Source organism: Gossypium hirsutum, chromosome D11, assembly GCF_007990345.1.
Source record: "Gossypium hirsutum isolate 1008001.06 chromosome D11, Gossypium_hirsutum_v2.1, whole genome shotgun sequence".
NCBI classification, from domain to species: Eukaryota; Viridiplantae; Streptophyta; class Magnoliopsida; order Malvales; family Malvaceae; genus Gossypium; species Gossypium hirsutum.
The window spans coordinates 71,341,369-71,353,682 of NC_053447.1; the positions used below are offsets into that span (position 1 = coordinate 71,341,369).

General features: G+C 36.6%; 1 pseudogene; it reads right to left on the minus strand.

The window, feature by feature from the left end:
- Positions 1-1,415: 1,415 nt before the first annotated feature.
- LOC107934569 (transcription factor E2FA-like) lies at positions 1,416-11,509 on the minus strand (annotated as a pseudogene).
- Positions 11,510-12,314: the final 805 nt, after the last annotated feature.

Genomic DNA, 12,314 nt, shown 5'->3' on the forward strand with positions numbered 1-12,314 from the left:
TGCTTTTTGATTCCAAGTTTAAGAAAGGGCCAAACATTGGGCATCCTCATCCTCATCTGTAATAGTAACAAATTCACATTCCCATTAGTGTTTACACCTCAAAACTCAATTCCAACTTGATCAAATTTACTTTCAAAACATAACTTGATTCAAGATAAAAATAAACTTGGACTTCTTTACCTAGCAAAAGATGAACATGATTCTCAAAAATCCAAGGTTTTCGAAGCCGGACCAATAGTAAAACTGATCAGCGTGTAAAAGCCATAACTACCGTGCTTGGTTTGGTGGATAGTTTACAAGTTATTGAAGGCCTTAGAATCCAAACATTACCATAGTTTTCATACCCTTTGAAATCATAAGCATACCATCTTCATTCAAATCACTGACATGCCCATTCTGATTTGAAGTACATCCAAGAAACCAAAATAAAAAATGAAATAATAGAATTTCCCACTTAATCTAAGATTCATCAAACTCTTGATTTGGAAGAGAATGAATCTTCCAATGAACTTGTGAGATTTTCTAACATTTTGATTTAGTTTAGACAATTCAAGTGTATAATTAATCAAAATTCTCCACTTCCTCCAGTACAACAAAAATCCCTGCATAAAGCATCCATCAATTTTATACCCTTCTAAAACTCAAAGATTAAACTTCACACAAATAAACTAATACCAAAGAAGAAAAGATAGTCTACAAAAGCAGAAAAGGAAAACCTTACCAAACTGGACTTAGGGCCCGTTCTCCTTTGCGATAGAAAAAGACTTTTTCAATAAAAAGTCATTTTCTCTTAAAAGGAACGAAGAACGGCCTCCATTTCGGAAAAAAAATCGCCATCGGAGAAGTCCTTTTCTCCAGATGAAGAAGTTAAAATTTTCTCCTTTTCTTCAGCCAAAAGTGCTTTTGGCTGATAATTTCCATTTTTCTCCCCCAAAAACTGTTCTTCCCTCTGGTTCTTTGCCTGAAATATCAAGTTCTTTGCCTTTGTTTCTTTTCCTCAGGTTCATTGATGCTTTTGGACGGGTCGTTGATCAAGCATGACAATTGCCGGACATATTGCATTTGAAAATTTATTATTCCACTTTACATGGAGCTTATTAAGAGCTTGATTCATGGTAGGAAAACTATCTGAGTGTTGAATGTGAATTTTCACTTGCATAGCTAAAATGAGTTGGGAGAGAATTTACTTAATTGTACAAAAGTGAGATTGCATCAAGTGTTTGAGGGGTTAAGCTTAAATCATTTCTTTGTACTATGAAGTTCATAGTGGATTCATCTTTGGGAAAAGCTCCGCAGACGTAGGACAAATTCCGAACTGCGTAAACATCTTAATTGTACTCTTTATTTTCTTATTGCATAATACGTTCCAACTTAGGAAAAAACACATTTATGTTTTTTTAGTGTTTCAAACAATATTCAAATGAAGGGATGCACAATTGATTATGAGAAAACAATTTTTTTAGACAGTATTCCAAGGCAATGTTCAATTATAATGCTTGGATTAGGACCCTTCCAAAAGATGTCGATTTCCTGGCTGTATATACATATGACTTGTGTGTTGATGCTTATGTTGGCACACATTAAATTATAAGTTGAATAACACCTTGTAATTTGTTCTTGTCGTTTAAACAAAACATAAGGCTTTTCCTTTGGAATCTCGATGCGACGAGGTACTGCAATCCTCGAAAGGAAGGAAGGACATGGGCAATGGCAGGGGCGTTTCTTGGTGAGCTAAGGAAATCAAAGTCTCCTAAGAGGATACTAGCCCATCAATTCCCTCTATATAGCAACAATGAACCTGCAAACTATAAATATCAATATAAAGTATGATAAAATTGATCTCGTATAGACCGAGCAGTGTCCAAATGTAGAAGAAATACATACCCTTACTAAAAACATAACTCCATATTTTGTGCACAAATGGTGGCCAAACACAAATCCGTTGTATATGCTTTTTGATTCCAAGTTTAAGAAAGGGCCAAACATTGGGCATCCTCATCCTCATCTGTAATAGTAACAAATTCACATTCCTATTAGTGTTTACGCCTCAAAACTCAATTCCAACTTGATCAAATTTACTTGCAAAACATAACTTGAGTCAATATAAAAATAAACTTGGACTTCCTTACCTAGCAAAAGATGAACATGATTCTCAAAATCCAAGGTTTTCGAAACCGGACCAATAGTAAAACTGATCAGGCCACCAATTCATTGGTTCAACAGGTGCAATTAAATAAATCATTAAAAAATTCATAAAAAATAAAAACCTGATTCAACTGCCAGGTTCAACCAGTGTTTTGCCCAATACAATCATCCATACCGGTTCCTAGGTCAATCAATTCAATGCCTTTCTCCGAACCAGGATCCTAGTCCGGTTCAAATAACCTTGACTAAACCTAAAAAACTATTTAAGTTCGGATTTCAATTGGTATTCACAATTTTAGTTCAAAAAAGAAAAACACTTAATGTAAGCTTACAAACCACTCTAAGTCAGACATTAAGATATTTAAATTCGGCTTACTCAATAGCCCAAATTCCGCTAACATTAGCAAAACCAAAACACGAAATTCTCAACTGTAAATAAGTTAGAGATAAATTTCAATCAAAAAGTGAAAAAACATGAAGGAAGCAATAGAAGTAGAAAAATAACTGGATTCATATAATCATATGATTATTTATAGATGCCATTGGTCAATACCTCAAATATACAATGGACCGATTTCGTACAAACAACAAGATTGATCCAATGATTATCATCACGATGCACCAATTCTACACATCCACATTTAGTAAGGCTGCTTTTTCAATTTTGATATGTAAAACACTAATGACTAATTAAGCAACTCAGATAAAGAAAAGGATGTTGTTAATGTGCATATATAACCAGATTAGATAGACCAGAATTCCGATGCCGACACTTTTTATTTCTATAACTAAAACCATGGGATAGGAAAAATAGCTCAACCCTGAAGAAAATTGGAATAACCCTAGCTGGCATTTGTTCTGCAGAATTTTGTCACGAAAAATAATCTTACCTATTGAGTTGATTTAAAATCAGAAGATGGCACTTCGGTCATTCTAGAAGGTGGAGTTTCTGGCCTTGGTGTACGACCTCAGCCATTCCAAAGTCTGAATGAAGCATATCTACTCCGCTCCCTTCAACAGTTGTCATTCTATGAGTTAAGGATTACACATTCACCTGTTGGACCTCAGAATGTATAAATAAGTTTGTGTGCTTTTTTCCTGCCTTTGGGGGGTTAAGCAGATAGATTAGCTAAAATTTATAGAAGGATACAATCTTTCATCCACATATCCATAATGCTAAAATCGGCATCTGATAGAAGCCAATAATCCGCATCATTCTGAAAACAAGGGCAAAAAAAGTTAATAGACAAAATTATCAATTTTGCTGCAAGATGAAGTCCTAGGGGGAGAAGGTGTTTGAATCTTGGACCTTACCCTCCTAAGATGGGTAACCAAGGCTTCTAATGAATTATTCCAGATGACCTAAATTCATAAATAATCTTTGACATGAACCACTGTCCATATATATGATGTTTGTAAAGCTTGGCTAGTGTAAAACTGGTCAAGAAAAATGGCACTTACGTCCGTATCCGACGGAACAATTCTCATCATTCCCCCAACAGACTATTGTGCAGCATTTATATCAGAGCAGATCTGATGAGTTTGCTGTGCCTGTGGTTCAATCTCCTTTCAGATGCTCACTGTATTGACCAACTCAACTTGGTTTTCATTAGAGCCAGAACTTGAAGCAAGTGGGACACTCAGAGGTTGTTCAACACCATTCATCTCTTCAAATTTCTCCTCAAATTGGCTGAGGAAGCAACAATGGAAAAGAAAGACATTAAAACAACCTATCTTCTTATCATCAATTAAACTTATTCCAAAGAACACCTGACTAGGTAAACAAAAATCGGACCCATTGTGCTTCTAAGGAATATCCCGTATCTCCTTTGTCGGTAATCAAAATCCTGTAATATATAGGAGCAATGTGACAATGCGTTTAAATCATGAAAGTGGAAAATGGTAGTAAGTCATTAAAATTCTCTATGCCATCTTACTTCATCAGGATCAGGTACTTCGAGAGTTGTTCCATGTGGAGCTTTAATTGCTATCAGGCTTTCATTCTGTTAAAACCAAGGTGTCTTGAAGATTAGTATCAAATGCAGAATATCATTGCAGAAGTGTTAATTTAGAAGCATGAAATAAACGAACCTGAAAACAAGGTATACCCTTGATGTCCTCTTCAGTCACAAAAAGCAACCTGAAACAGTGTGAAGATATGTAAACGTATAATTTTTTTGCAAACAATTAGCAGTTAAACTTCCATTAATTGGATCACAGTGCAAGGCAGACAAGAAAATTGTACTTCCGATTATTGTCATTCTCACTCAAATCCCTAAACCTTTCCTGCATTTCTCTGCAATATTTTAGAAGCATCAGCAGTACTAAACAGGTTCAAGACAGTAACAGTTGCTACTTTAACAAGAGAATAAGCCATGCACAACCTTATTTGATCATCTAATCTCCTCTCTTCCATGGAAAGGTTCTAAATTTCCTCCTGCATTAAAGAATAGAAATTAAGCTCATAGGTATGAGAAATAAGCAGCACAAATCAATCAATCAGGAGTGATTGAAAATTCTCTTGAAAGTCATTACCAAAAATAAAGAAACAGAAAACATCCTATTGAAGCAATGGTTAGCATAGCAATCACATGTTTTATTATTATTATTATTATTATTATTATTATTATTATTTGGATGTAATGATATAACTTAGTTGTATTCCAACTAAGTTTGTTAGTGGTAGTAAGTGGTGATTTATTGATGAAACTTAGTTGTATTCCAACTAAGTTTGTTAGTGGTAGTAGGAGGTGATTTATTTTAAGTGGATGTAATGATGAAACTTAGTTGTATTCCAACTAAGTTGTCAAGTTGTAAGCTTGTATAAATAGGCTTTATGCCATTTTAAAAAAAATGAATAAATTCAATCAAGATTTCATCCATATACTCTCTATTTTAACTTTGCTTAAAATTTATTTCATTTTTCTTCTTTGTTTCTGCCGCAAGTCTCGATTCTTGCTCGGCAAGCTTTTTGTTGAACCTTGCTATTTGTTGCACTTAGCTCCAACAATTGGTATCAGAGCCTATTTCTTAAGGGATCTGTTATACAAATTCATGGCTTCATCAAGCTTTTCACCAGCTGCACCTCAAGTCTTCAATGGAGAAGGCTACCACATATGGGTGGTTAAAATTAAGACCTACCTACAAGCTTTCGATCTGTGGGAGGTAGTCAACTCAGATGTTGAACCAGAGCCACTTAGAGGCAATCTAACAGTGGCTCAAATCAGGCAGCATGCTGATGAGAGGACCAAGTGGCACAAAGCCATGTCTTGCATCCAGAACTCAGTGTCAGATGTGATTTTCACAAGGATTATGGCCTGTGAATCACCAAAACAAGCCTGGGACAAGTTGCAAGAGGAGTTTCAAGGGACAGAGAGGACAAGGCAGCAACAGTTGCTGAACTTAAGGAGAGATTTCGAGAATTTGAAGATGAAGGAAGAAGAAACTATCAAGCAATACTCTGACAGGATTATGGCTGTGGTTAACAGCATTAGGCTCCTTAGAGAGCAGCTCAAGGAAGCTAGGATAGTGGAGAAGGTTATTGCAACTTTGCCCGAGAGGTATGAGGCAAAAATCTCATCTCTCGAAGACTCAAGGGACCTGTACACCATCTCCCTGACAGAGTTGATCAATGCTTTATATGCTCAAGAGCAAAGAAGAGCAAGCAGACTGGAGGAGCATCAAGAAGGTGCCTTTCAGGCAAGAACAAACACTGCCTACAAAGGCAAGAAGGCCTAGAGAGACAAGCCAAGGACTGATGTTGCAAGAAAAGAGGGTCAGACTTGCAAGCACTGCAGAAGGGCTGGTCATCCAAAAGAAAAATGCTGGTTCAATCCAGATGCTGTATGTCAGCATTGTAAAAAGAAGGGTCATGTTGAGAGAGTCTGCAAGAGCAAGGCTAAATCAAGGCAGAGTCAGTTTCAACATATGAAAGTTGAGGCTCGAGTAGCTAAGGAGGACAGTGACCAAGAGGAGCAAGTCTTTGCTGTGTTATGCTCAGCTGCTCAAGAAAGGTTCTCATCTGGTTGGCTTCTAGACAGTGGATGCACCAACCACATGACACCTGATGCTGCAATCTTCAAGTCTTTAGACAGAAGCTGCAGAACTAAAGTCAAGATAGGAAATGGACATTTTATTCAAGCTGAAGGCAAGGGTGATGTGCTGATATGCACCCCCACAGGTGCCAAAGTGATTTCAAATGTGCTTTTGGTGCCTGAAATTGACAGAAACCTGCTCAGCATAGCTCAGTTGCTGGAGAAAGGTTATTCTGTTGTGTTCAAAGACAACCAATGCCAAATCAATGATCCAAGTGGATCCAAGCTGATGGCAGTTCCTATGGCTAATAAGAGCTTTGTAGTTGACTAGACTAGGGAGTCAGACATTGCCTACACAGTCACATCAGATGAATCCAAGCTTTGGCATCAAAGACTGGGACATGCCAACTTCAGATCGATGGCTCGAATGGTCAGAGAGGACTTGGCTGAAAACTTCATCAACTCAGTGGATCATGATGATGTGTGTGAAGTGTGTCAGCTAGGAAAGCAGGCCAGACTCCCATTTCCCTCGAATCAAGCCTGGAGAGCCTCTGAAAAACTCCAACTGGTGCACACTGATGTGTGTGGCCCTATGAGGACTGAGTCATTAAGTGGAAACAGGTACTTCATACTGTTCATTGATGATTTTTCAAGATATTGCTGGCTTTACTTCCTAAAACAGAAATCAGAGGCGGCCTCAGTGTTTTGGAAGTTCAAGACTGCTGCTGAGACTGAAACAGGTTGCAAGCTGAAGTCCATAAGGTCTGATAATGGGACTGAGTACACCTCAGCTCAGTTCCAAGCCTTCTGTGATAAGGCAGGCATCAAACATCAACTTACCAACACATATACACCTCAGCAAAATGGTGTAAGTGAAAGGAAGAATAGGAGTTTGATGGATATGGCCAGGTGCTTGATGATTCAGAAGAATCTGCCTAAAGCACTATGGGCAGAGGCAGTTAACACTGCAAACTACATTCAAAATAGGCTTCCAACCAAGGCCTTGGATCAGAAGACTCCATTCGAAGCCTGGTTTGGATTCAAGCCATCACTGGCTCATCTGAAGGTCTTTGGATGCATCTGTTATGCTCATGTACCTACTGTCAAAAGGGACAAATTGTCTGAAAGGGCTCGACCTGGTATTTTGGTGGGCTACAGCACTGTTAAGAAGGGCTATAGGATCTTGGATCCTTCAACAAAGAAAGTGTCAATCAGTAGGGATGTGGTATTTGATGAAAAGTAATGTTGGAACTGGGAAAAACATGAACCTGAGGAAGTTTCAGGAGGACTTGCAGCAGATCAAGCTGAGCCAGATCAAAATGTTCCTGAAATGGACATTGATGATGAACCAGTTAGAGGAACAAGACCATAGACTGAGATTTATGAAAGAGCTCATGTAGCCATAGCTGAACCAAGCAATTTTGAAGAGGCTGAAGCTCAGCAAGAGTGGAAGCAGGCAATGGCTGAGGAGATTAGCATGATTGAGAAGAACCAGACCTGGGAATTAGTTGAAAGGCCAGTCAAAAGGAAGATAATTGGGGTGAAATGGGTGTACAAAGCCAAGCAAAATGCTGATGGTACCTTGAACAAACTGAAAGCAAGGCTAGTTGTCAAGGGGTTCAGTCAGAGGTATGGCCTGGACTACCTGGAGACCTTTGCACCAGTGGCCAGGCTAGACACCATCAGATTACTGATTGCCTTAGCAGCACAGCTCGAGTGGAAGATCCATCAACTCGATGTGAAATCAGCCTTTCTGAATGGTTTCTTAGATGAAGAGATCTATGTTGAACAACCACAAGGGTTTGAGATAGCTGGCAGAGAGCATATGGTCTACAAACTGAAGAAGGCCCTATATGGTTTAAAACAGGCTCCAAGGGCCTGGTACAGCAGAATCGATGGCTACTTGACTAATTTGGGATTCGATCGAAGCAAGAGTGAGCCAACACTGTATGTCAAGAAGCAAGGGACACAAACACAGCTCATTGTATCCCTATATGTTGATGACCTGCTGGTGACAGGAGGAGATCGAGCAGTGCTGGTCGATTTCAAGACCAAGATGCAAGAAGTATTTGAAATGTCTGATCTAGGGGAAATGTCTTATTTCCTTGGAATGGAGGTGACTCAAGCACAAAATGGGATATTTTAAGTCAGAGAAACTTTGCCACAAAGATTCTGACCAAGTTCTCCATGCAAAACAGTAAAGCAACTAAAACACCTGTTGCTGTTGGAGAAAAACTATCGAGCCAAGGTGATTTTGAGAAGGTTTGTAAAACAACCTACAGAAGTCTAGTTGATTGTCTGTTATATTTAACTGCCACTAGACCAGACATAATGTATGCTGTAGGATTGCTCTCAAGGTTCTTGCATTGTTGCAATAAAAAGCATTTACAAGCTGCTAAGAGAGTGCTTAGATATGTCAAAGGCACTTTGAGCTATGGTTTAAGGTACAGCAAGGAAGGAAATCTGAAGCTGGTTGGCTACACTGATAGTGACTGGGCTGGCTCGATAGATGACATGAAAAGCACCTCAGGGTATGCTTTCAACCTTGGTTCAGCCATGTTTTGCTGGAGCTCGAAGAAGCAAAGTCTGGTGGCTCAATCTACTGCTGAAGCAGAATATGTGGCAGCTGCAAGTGCTGTCAACCAAGCCATTTGGCTAAGGAAAATCTTAGCTGATTTGAAAGTGCATCAAAAGGAAGCTACTGAGATCTTCTGTGACAACCAATCTTCAGTTGCAATTGCTAAAAATCCAGTGTTCCATGGAAGAACAAAGCATTTCAGCATCAAGTTGCATGTTGTTCGAGAAATGGAGCAAGCTCAGGAAGTGAAGCTGATCCATTGTAATTCTGAGGATCAACTTGCAGACATTTTGACTAAAGCCCTTAATGTTACAAGGTTCGAATGTCTAAGAAGGAAGCTAGGTGTTTGCTCCATGCAAACCAAGGAGGAGTATTGAAGCAATGGTTAGCATGTAGCAATCACATGTTTTATTATTATTATTATTATTATTATTATTATTATTATTATTATTTGGATGTAATGATGTAACTTAGTTGTATTCCAACTAAGTTTGTTAGTGGTAGTAAGTGGTGATTTATTGATGAAACTTAGTTGTATTCCAACTAAGTTTGTTAGTGGTAGTAGGAGGTGATTTATTTTAAGTGGATGTAATGATGAAACTTAGTTGTATTCCAACTAAGTTGTCAAGTTGTAAGCTTGTATAAATAGGCTTTATGCCATTTTAAAAAAAATGAATGAATTCAATCAAGATTTCATCCATATACTCTTTATTTTAGCTTTGCTTAAAATTTATTTCATTTTTCTTCTTTGTTTCTGCCGCAAGTCTCGATTCTTGCTCGGCAAGCTTTTTGTTGAACCTTGCTATTTGTTGCACTTAGCTCCAACACATCCTAATGAACCATATCAAGAAAATTGGTTGGCTGGATGTCAATGAAATGAAAATTGACATTACTTTCACGTACCTGTATTACAGAGACATCGCTATCTGTTTCTCCTGGCTTTGAAGCACCAACACGCCTAGGAAATTTGATTAATCCTCAAATAAGTCTCACATTTTTCAAAGGTTAACCAGAATGAAAACCAAATTAAGACATCAAATTCTTGAAAAATGATTAACATCATCAGTAATTACTTCCACTGTATTCTGTTTTTGAACTTCTTTTCGATAAGACCAATGCCCTCCAAGACATTTGTTATATCATATATCCTCCTCTTCTGCACCTGTTACAACATTTACAGGGAAAAATAAAAGACAAAAGAACCCTTTAAGTAACATGAAAAAATACTCAACAAACACCCAATGATACATAAGCTCACTAGTATGTCACTACCTCCAATGTTTCTGCAGCCTTATTTAGGTCAAGGATACCATCTTCAGCATGCTTCATCAGATTGACAAACTTTTTCGCCAAGGTATTGATGATAGAGCCGTGAAGTGAACCATAAGTTTCCTTCTATGGACTAAGCCAGTAGGAAATAGTAATATAGTATCGCACCAGCATTTGACACTGGTGTGTGAGGCATTGATTTATTGGCTTTTGATGTCTTTGATCTATTATTTATCCTTCCTCCTTTAGCATATACAGGTGTCTGGAAAGGACTGTTGGATATGCTGGTAACCCCCAGACTGCTTGTCCATTGGCTAGACTCAACATCATTTTTGTCTGCTGCACTCTTCCTTTTTAATTGCTGAGAAAAATCAGCAATATTTCAAAGTACTGCCAATGGCAGGCAAAATTACAAGGTCCCTTAGTATTTGTGCACGGTTATATCTAAATTAACAACCAATTGAATTGAAGAAAATAAAATAAAAAAGAGCATAAGTTTAACAAATGCATATGTACGAGAGCTTGTACAAGAAAACTTACTGTTAGCCATAAGAACCATCAGAAATGTTTCGCTACTTGATTCAAAAGTTAATCCACAAAGGCCAAAACTCAAAGAGATAAATGCCATGAAAAATCAAGTAAAGTAACTAGTAATTCACTTGTTATCGCGTTGAAGACAATAAAGAAAAAGAATATAATATATGAATATAATTTTGTCCGGAAAACTAGCAGAGCAGTCGTATTATACATAAGGGGGGAAACTATAGTGATAGACATTATGGATATCAACTGAATCGTTTTTCAAACATCCATCAAAAAACAAAACATCAAAAGAACTAACACCCATTAAGCTTTCTTCATATAGAGCATGAGGCCAGCATTCATTCAATTTCAACTTAGTACAGCAAACGAGCACTTTAATCTACCAAAACTCCACTATATCATCAAATACATCATCACAAACGGAAATACCTCACACATTAAAATACAGACATCACAATTTCACTGCAGAAACAAATAATGCTACTCATAATTTATCCCCTAAGAAACTTAGCCACCATGAAAAGCTCTATTCGTGAACAGATTGAAAGATCACACACACAAAAAAAAGAAAAGAAAAGAAAAGAAAAAGCAAATGACATGAAGCGTTAAGTGAGAGTACAATTCTCATCAAAATTGAAATAATATACTACTAATTACATGACAGCCACCGTTTTCAAAAGAGAATTTTTAAACTCACTGGAGATCTCACAACAATTGCTCCAACTTCTTGATCGGCGACGATTCCACGACTATTACTAGATGAAAATCTGTGATAATCATCGGGATGAACAAACGGCGGCTTCGTCGAATCGAAGGCCAGGTGACGACGTATCGGCGTAACAACCGGAGGAACCGTCGAAGCTGGTAGCGTTGAAGCCGTAGGAGGAGGTTGATACGGCAGCGTGAGACCATCCCGGACATGGAGGTTTAAGTTCAGACATTAGAGAGAGTAGAAAAGGAGGGAAAAGAGAGGGAATCTTTTGTATATAATTATAAGTTAATGTGCTAATTTCATTTGTTTTTACCTTTTTGAACTCTTACTTTTTTCAATTTTTCAATTTCATCCTAAAATAAAATTCAAATACATATATAAGGGTTGAAGTACCGGTATTATAATTATAGGGACTGCATACAAATTAGTTCCTCTATCATTAAATGGTTAATTTATTATCTGTACTATTAAAATTGATCTATTAATGTTAAATCTCTTAAAATTTAATCTTATTTGGTTCCTTTTAGTAGTAGTAGAATAAAATTAGTTCATTTAATAATAGAGGGACTAATTTTAAACTTTCTAAATATTTAACCCTTATATAAGCTAAAATATTATTTTTTTTAAAAAATTAATCAATAGACTTGTCTATAATATTATTCTTTTAATATTAAAAATTAATAATTTAGTAATATTTATATATTTTTTATTATCTTGTTAAATAAGTAATTTAGTGAGTTTGAATATTGTAGCGGTGAGATTAAATTTAATTTTGGAATATGTATTTCAATTCAAATGCAGATGTAGCAATGAGATAAAAATAGAAAATTACTATTAAGAACATTAAGTTAAAACGTATGTATATGTAAAATAAATAATTAATAATATATTTAAAAATAAAATATTTTAAATAATAATTAAAAATATCAAAACTATGTTTATATTAAAAAAATAATTAAAGTTATATTTTATATTAAATTAAGAATTATATGTTTTAATTTTTTTGTTAAATTAGTAGTTAAAATCACTAAAA